This window comes from Streptopelia decaocto (genome assembly GCF_964273445.1).
Source record: "Streptopelia decaocto genome assembly, chromosome: 5".
NCBI classification, from domain to species: Eukaryota; Metazoa; Chordata; class Aves; order Columbiformes; family Columbidae; genus Streptopelia; species Streptopelia decaocto.
The window spans coordinates 67772658-67782515 of NC_138659.1; positions in this window are offsets into that span (position 1 = coordinate 67772658).

Sequence of the window (9858 nt, forward strand, 5' to 3'; positions counted from 1 at the left end):
AAAATAGTTTTAAAATAGTTCTCTCTCTTCTTTTTTTTTTCCTTTTTTTTCTTTTTTTGTTTTTCTAACGCAATTTTCCTCTTGATTTGCCCAGCAACTACAGCAGCATTTTCCTTCACGTTATTTTCATAACTGGGAAACTGAGGTCAAGGTGGCCACGAGCCCCAGTGAGGCTGAGGAAATGGGATCGAAGCCGATGGCTGAAATCAGGACAAGGTTTAGGGATGTTGCTGCCGTTGGAAGTTTGCCCTGGTCAAAGCGAGGTGCCTGCAGACAGACACCGACACTAAGGTGTCTCAGCCCTGTCTCAGCTCCAGGTCCTCTCTCAGAGCTGCTCGTCTGGATGTCAGCCTTGTCCCACTTTCCTGCTGGGAATTTGGATGCATTTTAAATCAGATTAGACTCTGCTAGCTCTTCATGGGAAGCCTAAAGAGGCCACAGTGCCAAATCAGGGGCTCATTTTATAAGAGAGATGAGTGGCCCACAAAAGCAATACCTCTGTAGGCTTTCCTATGCTATTTTATTTGCACTACGAACACAAATGTCCAAATGCAGTAATTACTGTGTATTTTGTCTAACACGACTCTTCATGGTCTGGGAAGGGCAATTGAAGTGTGATTTTGGTGCAGGGTTGGCTGTGGCAGGTCGCGATGTCTCTTATCCTGGAATATTGGCTGCAAGTCATGTCAAAGACCCGCTGTTGTCCACCGTAGCCTGGAGTGAAATGGGAGCTTCTCACACCTACTGGGTGCATTAAAACACCTCCAGCTGCATGTTTGATTTGCTAATCCTCACCACTGGGCTGCAATAAAACCCCAGGGGGAACAGGGCTGGCAAGGAGGGGGGCGGCACAGGAGCTGCAGCTCTGCCAGATCCTCATCGGGGCTTCAAGACAGGACGGAATTAAAACACTTCCAGCCACGCTGGCTCTGCTGAATCCAGGCAGTTCTCAGAAGAGCTATTTGCTTTGTACTATTTTTGCATTCCTCAGTGGAATAAAAAACGTGGCCGTTAGCTGAAGGTAACCACCTTGATTAGCAGAGACACGCGGGAGCGCGCTGAGCGGTATCGCTCAGCTTTTTAATTGCTTTTAAAAATAGCAGTGTACACAAAGCAACGTGTTAACCCGTGAAAAGCCAAATGATCTCACTGATGGCAAAGGAATAGCACACACACAAAAAACCAAACACCACACAGGGATGTTTATGGCAGCAATCACTGGTTTTCACTTACCCATCACTGGGATGGGGCTGCCAGGCAGCAGGAGTTGTGCTGGTCATTCATTTGCTGCTCAGCATCCGTGAAACGCTTTTTGCTGGACAGGTTCCCTAGAAATAGCTCCAATTCTGCAGCCAAGCTGTTCTCTCATGATAGCTGAAGCGTATAATTTTATATATGCCATGATATAGTATGTTACGCTGTTACGCTGGCAAAGCTAGCCCAGGAATGAAAGCGTCTACAAAACTATACTATATCCCAGGAGAAGTAATCCCTGCCACAGCGTGTGTTCCTCTCAGCATCTCATGTACTGAATAGCAGGGATGCAGCCGTCTTGTTTCTGGAAGCTGGGGACCTTTTGAATGGAAAAAAAATTTGAATTACAAAAAAAAAATATAGGCAGCAGAAGGAAAAACTTCATGTTGTCCAACACTTTCAATCTTCAGTAACTATTTCACTATAGGGATCATGTGATCTCTAGTGTGAAGGTATCAGTGGAAACACTCCTGTGCACTCTGAAACCAGGGATCAGATTCAGATAAAGCTTCCAGCGTATCATAATACCTGAATTAATTTCAGAATGAACCCATTTTTGCATAGCACCTCATTAGACTGTCTGCACAATTTCTGGCTGGACTGAAGAAGATTTAGGCTGCTCTACAGCACTACCGGTGAGGAAGAAAGTGTCTATCACAGATCCATGGGCATCCTTCACCCTGGGAGGACTCTTCAACATAACCGTGCTCCGGGTGAGTATGGGCAGTATTTATATAATATTTGGGTTGAGATGGTTCTTGCAGTTGAAACACAGCCAGGATGCTGCAAATTTGGTCACCGTCACACACATGATGCTGATTAGATGTTGCTGTCCCCAAGGTGCACATCATGCTGCTGGTACCTGGATTGCTCTACCATCTCTGTACTGCTCTTTACTCACAGTACAGACCTTGATGATAAAATGGTATTTTGACCCATAACCCAGATTTTACTTCACTTTCCCTTTCAGGGTTTTTTTTTTGTGTCTCTCACCAGAAAAGCTTTACCCAGAGAATCTCCAAAGTGAGACAATGGCAAAAAATTATTGTCTGTATTATCTTGCTGCAGCACATACAAATAACATTAATCACAGGTATAAAAGAAGCCTTCTTAATTTGATATTTAAACTAGTAGATAAAGCATAAATATTTAAAATTTTAGTATTTTTCTTGATTTGTCAGAATACAAAAACCTCTTGGCAAGCAGCAACCAGATAAAGTTATTTTACAGACAGAGATTATTAGTATCTTTCTTTCATATATCTGTATTTGCCTTATTTGATTTCTTCAGGTGTTTAGTTTGGAAATCTCATTTTTGCACATCCAACATAATGACAGTGATTGACAGGAATTTTGAAAATCCAATATCAAAGCCACTACAATTTCATCCACAGCCCCGTTCTGTTAATATTTAAGTGTCTGTAAGTCACACTTAATTTACACATGCACGATTTGTTCCTTTGATGGAGCAAGATATGAAACAGCAATAGAGAATTGACTGATTAGGAGCATCAGCAATCACTTCTTTTTGCTTCATTAAGTCACTTCACAGCTGCCTAATGTTCTCCAAACAGTATTAGAGGAGCTTTCATGCTCAAGTCAAGTAAAAAGAAATTAACCCTTCTGAAGAACATATATAAATGGCAAGGAATATATGTACAAATATAGATATCCACTGATAGCGCCCAACAGGGTGAGGAAGTTTAGTGTGTACGTTACCTTTTAATCCTGATGAAAATTAAATTGATTAAATAAATACTTTTCCTCCGTATACTGAAACAACGGAGCCATCACTTATTCATTCTCCTGCCTCTCCAAATCATCTTCAAATTCCTTCTGAAAACTTATTTTTTCTCAGGAATTCCTTCCCTTTTCCAACTGGCACCGGGGCTTGGCCCCTGGTCCTCCATTCCTGAGCTGCTGCCCGTGCCTGGCCCGGCCTCGCGCTCCCACGCAGGCACCAGCCTTCCCAGGGCCCGCTCACAATCGTAGGAAACCCAACACCCACTCTGGAGACGGCCCGAGTGAAAAGATCTTTTGAGCCTTCCCCAAGGAAAATGCCAGCGAATGTTTTATTGGCAGCTGTTAGCTGTTAGCAACCAGAGTCCTCAGCCTCTTTAACTATTGAAATTACCTTTTTAGCTCGCATCTTTTGCCTTACAATTAAAAAATAAAAACATTCATTTTCATATAATGCTTTAAATGTTTTTTCCCACTGTATCACAGGTGTCAGCCCATCACAAAGCCTGACATTTGCTCAGCCACATCTGTAGCTGCCCAGGTGAGACAGAGACGTGGCTGAGGTTGGTAACACTCCTTGGGGTGGGAGGTTTCAAGGTGAAAAAGCTGGGGACCAGCTCAGGCACCTCTGAACTGCTGTTGGAGATCTTTGGCATGCATTGGCTTGCATAAAACATCACTGTAGGTGTTTTTGTGTTGCGTTACTTGACAAAAATCAGGCTTGAAATCTGTTAACAACAGCATTTGCCCAGATTTAAAACGATGAATAATTCACCCGTCGGTTTATGTCTGTCTGGGCGAGATCTTTTCAGCCGCTGCATTTCTTTTCTGCGGAGCCTGAGTTTTATGAGCATGAACAATGTGATGAAATCGACTTGAAAATAACATTCCATCCATTAAACTCGTGCTTCTGAGGGGGGGATGGATGGATGGATGATGGATGGATGGATGAGGGATGCTCGGAGCCCGGCAGCGCTGCCCGCGCCCACCGGCAGATGGGACCCGGGGTTCGCAAATCAACCTCCTCCCGGGGGCCTGGGCTCTCTGCTGGTCGTTTAACCGGCAAAAACAGCAGATCCCGACAGGCGACTTAAAGCGAACCTTGCTCCTCAGCTCCCCCGCCAGACCCGACTAAGGAAACCGCTCCAAAATTTAGTGCCCTTGGTGCTCCACCCCCGGGTCAGGCTGGCTCGGAGGTTCCCCTTCTTTAGGTGTGACATTACTTTACTGTCCTCAAAACTAATGCTGCCTGCTAAATACACCGTGCACTGGCCATTTCTACCGCTCCCTGCAAAAGCGATCATCTGCTGAACACAAATCTCACCAGGCACGGCCAAGCTGCCATGTGCTCTGTGCTGTTACAAACGTGGAGCATGGGGCTGAGTCTGCAATATAAACCTGGGCTGAACTCGGGAGCTGGTTCCCCACCTGAGTTGCATTTCTACCCCAAAATCCTAAAACACAGTCATAGGTGCCCACGCTTTTTTAGGAGGATGATAACAACGTGCTACATCACAAATTGACAGCCCTCTTTCTGTCCTTGGGTGACCTCTTGTAGAAGTTAAATCAGAATAAGACCTTTTTCCCCAGCCAGATGCCCTCAGGTTTGTTTTTCTTACATGTCTCTTGCCAGATCTCCCTGTATGCAAACACTAAATCTGGTAGACATTTATTCCCACCTCAGCTCCCTGCCCCAGGACAGAATGGATGGATCTCCCTGGGGATGCAGTTGGGGAACACTGGAGAAGTTCTGGAAATGTGCACCAGCTTTTCCTGGTGCTCTAAGGACTGGCTGGTGAGTTTTGTCCTGCTCCTCTTCACAATTTCTGCTTTCTGCAGAGACCCCAGACTGGTGTCTGGACCAGTTAAGCTCTAGTTTTTCACTTACACAGAATGACTTCTTCTTTATGACCATGTGGTAAAGTGGAATCAGGTAAATACACTGTAGAATGGCCACAAAATATCAGTAAGACAATTGTAATGGATTGTGCTCAGAGTGAGAACTCTGACACTGCACTGGTTGTAATATCTTACAAAAAAAAAGCAAAACCAAACCAAACTAAACAAAAAAACCCTCTTTCTGTTTAGCTATTTTATCCACATCTGTTTCAAACTCCTGCAATTATTTTATGAGATATTGGCATAATTAAGAATTTACTTGTTATGAAGACTCTGAAGTTCATGGTCACGTCTTTCAGCTGCAGGGGCAACCAGAAACAAACTGCATCCAGATCTATTCTGTAAACATGACTGGAGTGACCCCGAGCAGAGAGAAGGCTGATGGGACGAGGCTCAGAACTGAACATCAGTCTTTTACACCCAGATACATAAATAGCCTATTTTTAAAAGATCGCTAAATCTTTCCCCCCAGATTTATAAACATTCTCCCATGTCTGGAAACACTGTGTTGTAACATAGCATACCATGGCCACCAGTGGAGTGGAGCGTTTTAAAACAAACAAACAGCAAAGAAATGACGATGGGCATGAAAACATGAAAGCAAATTTGCTGGAAGATTCGCTGTTGCTGCCCTTTTGAAATGAAACTTTCTGTAGATCTGGAAGAATGTTCAAAATATTGACAGTCTAACCTCCCCAGCTTTACTTTCTAAACTCTTCCACTTTCAACTACAGCGGAATTTTTTGGTATTAAGTGTAGTTTCTTGCTAACAAAATCCCATCTGGTTAATTCTGTTCTAATAAGAAAGAAACTTGAATTTAATGAAAGACAGCAATGATTAGAGTGTGCCACATCCCACTCATCGCAAACACTGACTTAGGATAAATGTGAAGAGCTTTTTCCCTCCAGGTTCCTGGTTTTAATATCTAATGAGGATCTGAAATTCAGTGAAATTAGAATAGTCTTGGCAGATAAACACAGCCAATGCTTTGGCGAACAAGAGCCAGCCCCTCATCCATGAAAAATTCTCATTAATGTTAATTAACTTAAAATGAAAGAGTAGGCTGTAAAGTTTATAAAAAATATAATTCAGCATGCTCACCAATAGCCGAGTGAAGACTAATGCTAAAGCAAAGCTTTCTCCTTTACTCTTTCACATTTGTCATTTACCAGGGCCTGCATTTATTCAAGCATGGGTTACTGTAATTGCATGAAAATACAATATAGATGTTTAATTGAGAAGGGCCCAACGTCGGTATCGCTATCTATGACTTGCTGTGCACCACCCGATCCTTCCTTCACAGAGGTTCCCATTTCTTTCAGGCTTTTGACGTATTAAGTTACCAGTTACACTAATTGGATTTTCTTTCCCAAACCAAATTTTCCAATTTTAATGTCAAACGTTAAGCAAAAACAGAAATACATGGCTGTTCCTGTTCGGCTTCTCCACTGCAAAGTTTGCTTTTCCGACTTGTGATGTAACTCATCCTGACGTCCCCTTTTCCACTGGAAAATCGGCACTTTTTCCTTTACACCGGCTGTCACCACAAACACCCGTGGCCACCGGATTCCTACACACACACTCACCTTTCGAGTGGTCTCCTGGACATGCAGGTTTTCTCTGGTGAGGTCTGATGCTTTATGGTTGGCCAGGGATAACTTCTGTCTTCTTCTGCCTTGAAAATCTACTTGCTCAGGGGAGTTCCTTGGTTTCTGCCTCTCAAATTAATGCTGGATATGGACTAGAGGGCTCCCAGCATTGCATCTCCTGCAGCCTGAGCTTGTTTCAGAACCTCAGCTCTGCAGTTCTCTGTATCCCTGTGATGCCAAAATGCATCACCCATCACCTGTGCTCGTCCTCGGGCTGTCAGTGCTACCCAGCTGACCTGAAATCCTCACACCCCAGGGCAAGTCATGGTGTAGTTCTCACTCCAGCTGTTTTGCTTTGCCTTTGGAAGGAGTGAATTGCCTGCCACCCTTCTCCCAGTTAATCAGGCAGCCACTATATAAATCAGAACTATTTCCTTGTGTTGAGAGAGGGTGTGATAAGTGGTGGAGGTTGGCATAATTCTAGTATTTGCTAAGGCACAGCAGAAATCTCTTGTATTTATAATTTTGATAAGGGCATTTGATGAAATAGGCTTTTGAATTTGGGACTGAAGTATTTTACCCCCCTACAAGTTCTAATGTAGGAGGGTGGTCAGTGAGTTGCCAGTGTTGCCACAGACACCAAGGGGATGGCATGAGTGACACTGCTGAAGTGCTTTCTGAAATGAAAGGTATGTTCTCCTTGTTTTTTCTGTGCCTTCTAGAAGGTGTTTCTACCCCTGAAGCCAAGTAAGAACAAGATAACCTAAAACCAGGAAAGCCCTTGGCTCTCAGCTGTGGTCTGTGAGGAGCTGATGGGGAGATTTGTGTCCATTAATGCATCAATTTGAGATGGTTTAGCCCTGGACCCTCTGGGGTAAACGTCATCAGACAGTGGCAAGAGATCCTTTCATCTGTATTACATCTTCCAGGGCAAAAGTCACCCTGGATATACAGTCTTAAAATGTCCTAAATATTTGTAGAAGTCCCATTTATGACACCTCTCCAAATGTTTCCAAATGCGTCATGGTTGGAAATGGCTGATCCCTCCCTGACTTGCTAATATGGAATAAATAAGTCATTTTATTAACAAATCTTTTCTTCTTGTAGGTTACTTACGCTCCATGAATTTCACCTACTGAAAATGACTTTCTGGTGGATCTCCCTGGGGTCAATCCAACTGTCCAGATAAGTCCAGCTTGGGAAATGGTTCTACCATATTTTAGCAGGTAAGGAAGTGAATTTGAGTGGAAAGAAAGTAAATCAGTTCAAATTTGAGCTTTTTTTTTTTTTTAAACACGAATTTTAATTTCGCATTTTGTTTTCCTACATTATCAGGAATTAACCCTTAAACAAGAAACTGTTCCAAAGCACACATTTTAATTTCATCTTTTAAGTGTTTATGGAGAACCGGAGAAATCTGTTTCAATTATTAAAACAATCATGGTATGTAAATGTATAGTTAATTTGCTGTAGCATCCATATGTAGGAAAGGTGCTGAACAGGAAATCACCCCAAGGCCCCGAATTATATCTTGCTGGAACCTGAATCTCATTTCTTTTGAAAACTCCTAAGATACGTGGGACAGAGTAGTGATCTGTACTGAGATAATACCAATAATTTTCTAAGTTTTCACAGACTGAAACGAATTAGTTCTGAGCACAGCTTTGAATGTGTGACATTAAAGAAGCACATAGTTACCCCATAGGAATAAGTTACCTGACATTTTAATGTTGCATCATTGCCTAGTTTTTTATTCCTGGCCACGTGATGTCACCTTTGGAATAGGAGACAAGATGTTTTAATTACTCATAAATAATTATGTAGATGTACCTAGCAATGCTTGTTGAAATTAATCATCCATTAGCACTCTGGAAAAACAAAATGAAATGGAAATCAGATGAGATATTGCTGCTGAAAGCTGGGTTGAAATTCTGATTCATTTCACAACAAGTGTTCATGAAATATGCTTGATGAATATCCATTTACCCGGCTGAATAAGTCTATCTGAGGGAGGAGACGCTTTCCAGAGAGGGCAATAATATTTGTAATAATTAAAGGCTCATCAAGAAATCACAAAGCAACTTATGGAGGAGGGTGAACTGCTTTGATTCGCATTTGTGAATAAGGAAAGAGCAACGCAGACACTGTGAAGACCACAGGATCAACACAAAACCAGCTGAGGGCCTTCTCTGACCTTTTGCCCCTTACTTGACGGCCTGTTTCTTTAAAGCGAATTTACTTATGGAAGTTTTTTTGTTTAGTTCTTTCTCCTGCTATCCCCATGAGGCATTCTTTCCTATGAGTCATGCACACCATAAAGAAATTACTGTTTGGCTCAAAGTTCTGCTCTCATGCCTGGAATCAACATTTTTTCAGGGAGAGATAGGAAATGAGCTGAATTTGTGGGTGATTCATTATTTACTATTTTGACCTGAGATGTGTTTTTACCACTAGCTTGAAAAGAAAAGAAAATCATACAATAAAATCCCCAAAACACAAGGCCAAAGCTACATATGACTCCAGACACTAAACATGTTCTTTAATGGTTTCTTTACATCATACGTAGTAATAAACCTTTATCTTTTCACGTTGATTTTACATTTTACCAGGATTAATAATCTGATTTTATTCTAGAATGATATCTTGGTTGTTTAAAATACCCTTCAAGAGTATATTTTCCTCATATAGCTTGGAAATGTGGTATTGTTTATGCTTTTATATTCCTTCGTGTGTGTATGATACAACAAAATAAGGCGCTTTTTAAACAACTATATAGCCTGGATATAAAAATGATACAGGTATATATAAAGAGACGAGTCCTAGGCACTAAAACCCATCTAAGCTTAGAAACCCACACTTGAAGTAAAACAGAATTCCAGATGATAAAAGAGCAAATCAGACCAAAACCTGGCAACCAAATCTGATGCAGCATCCAGAGGCAGAGCCCCAACAGCCACGTCCACCATGGAGAGTTGGAAGGGCCCCAGCAAATAATGTTGAGAATTGGAAGAACATGTGGAGGCTTTCTCGTTAGCAGCATTTTTAAGGGCATTTTAGTATTGACTCTGGGTGGATTATAACTATTTAGAGTTGCCAGACATTTCCAGCAGTGCCATTTGCCTGAGCTCCAGCCCTAAGGAGACCCCGAAGGCAGCGCAGCCCAAGCCACCAAAATCCTTCTGGAAGCCAAGAAGGTGAAACCCAACCACTGCTGCCAGTAGCAGGGATATTTGCAACATCCTTGGAAAGGTCGATCCTCGCATCAAAGGTGATCACAGACTGGCCAGAGACAGGATGTCTTGAACTATACAACTGCTGTAGGTTTGCTAAACACCAAGGTTTGCCCATTTTTCTTCAACACTAGATTGAAACATTC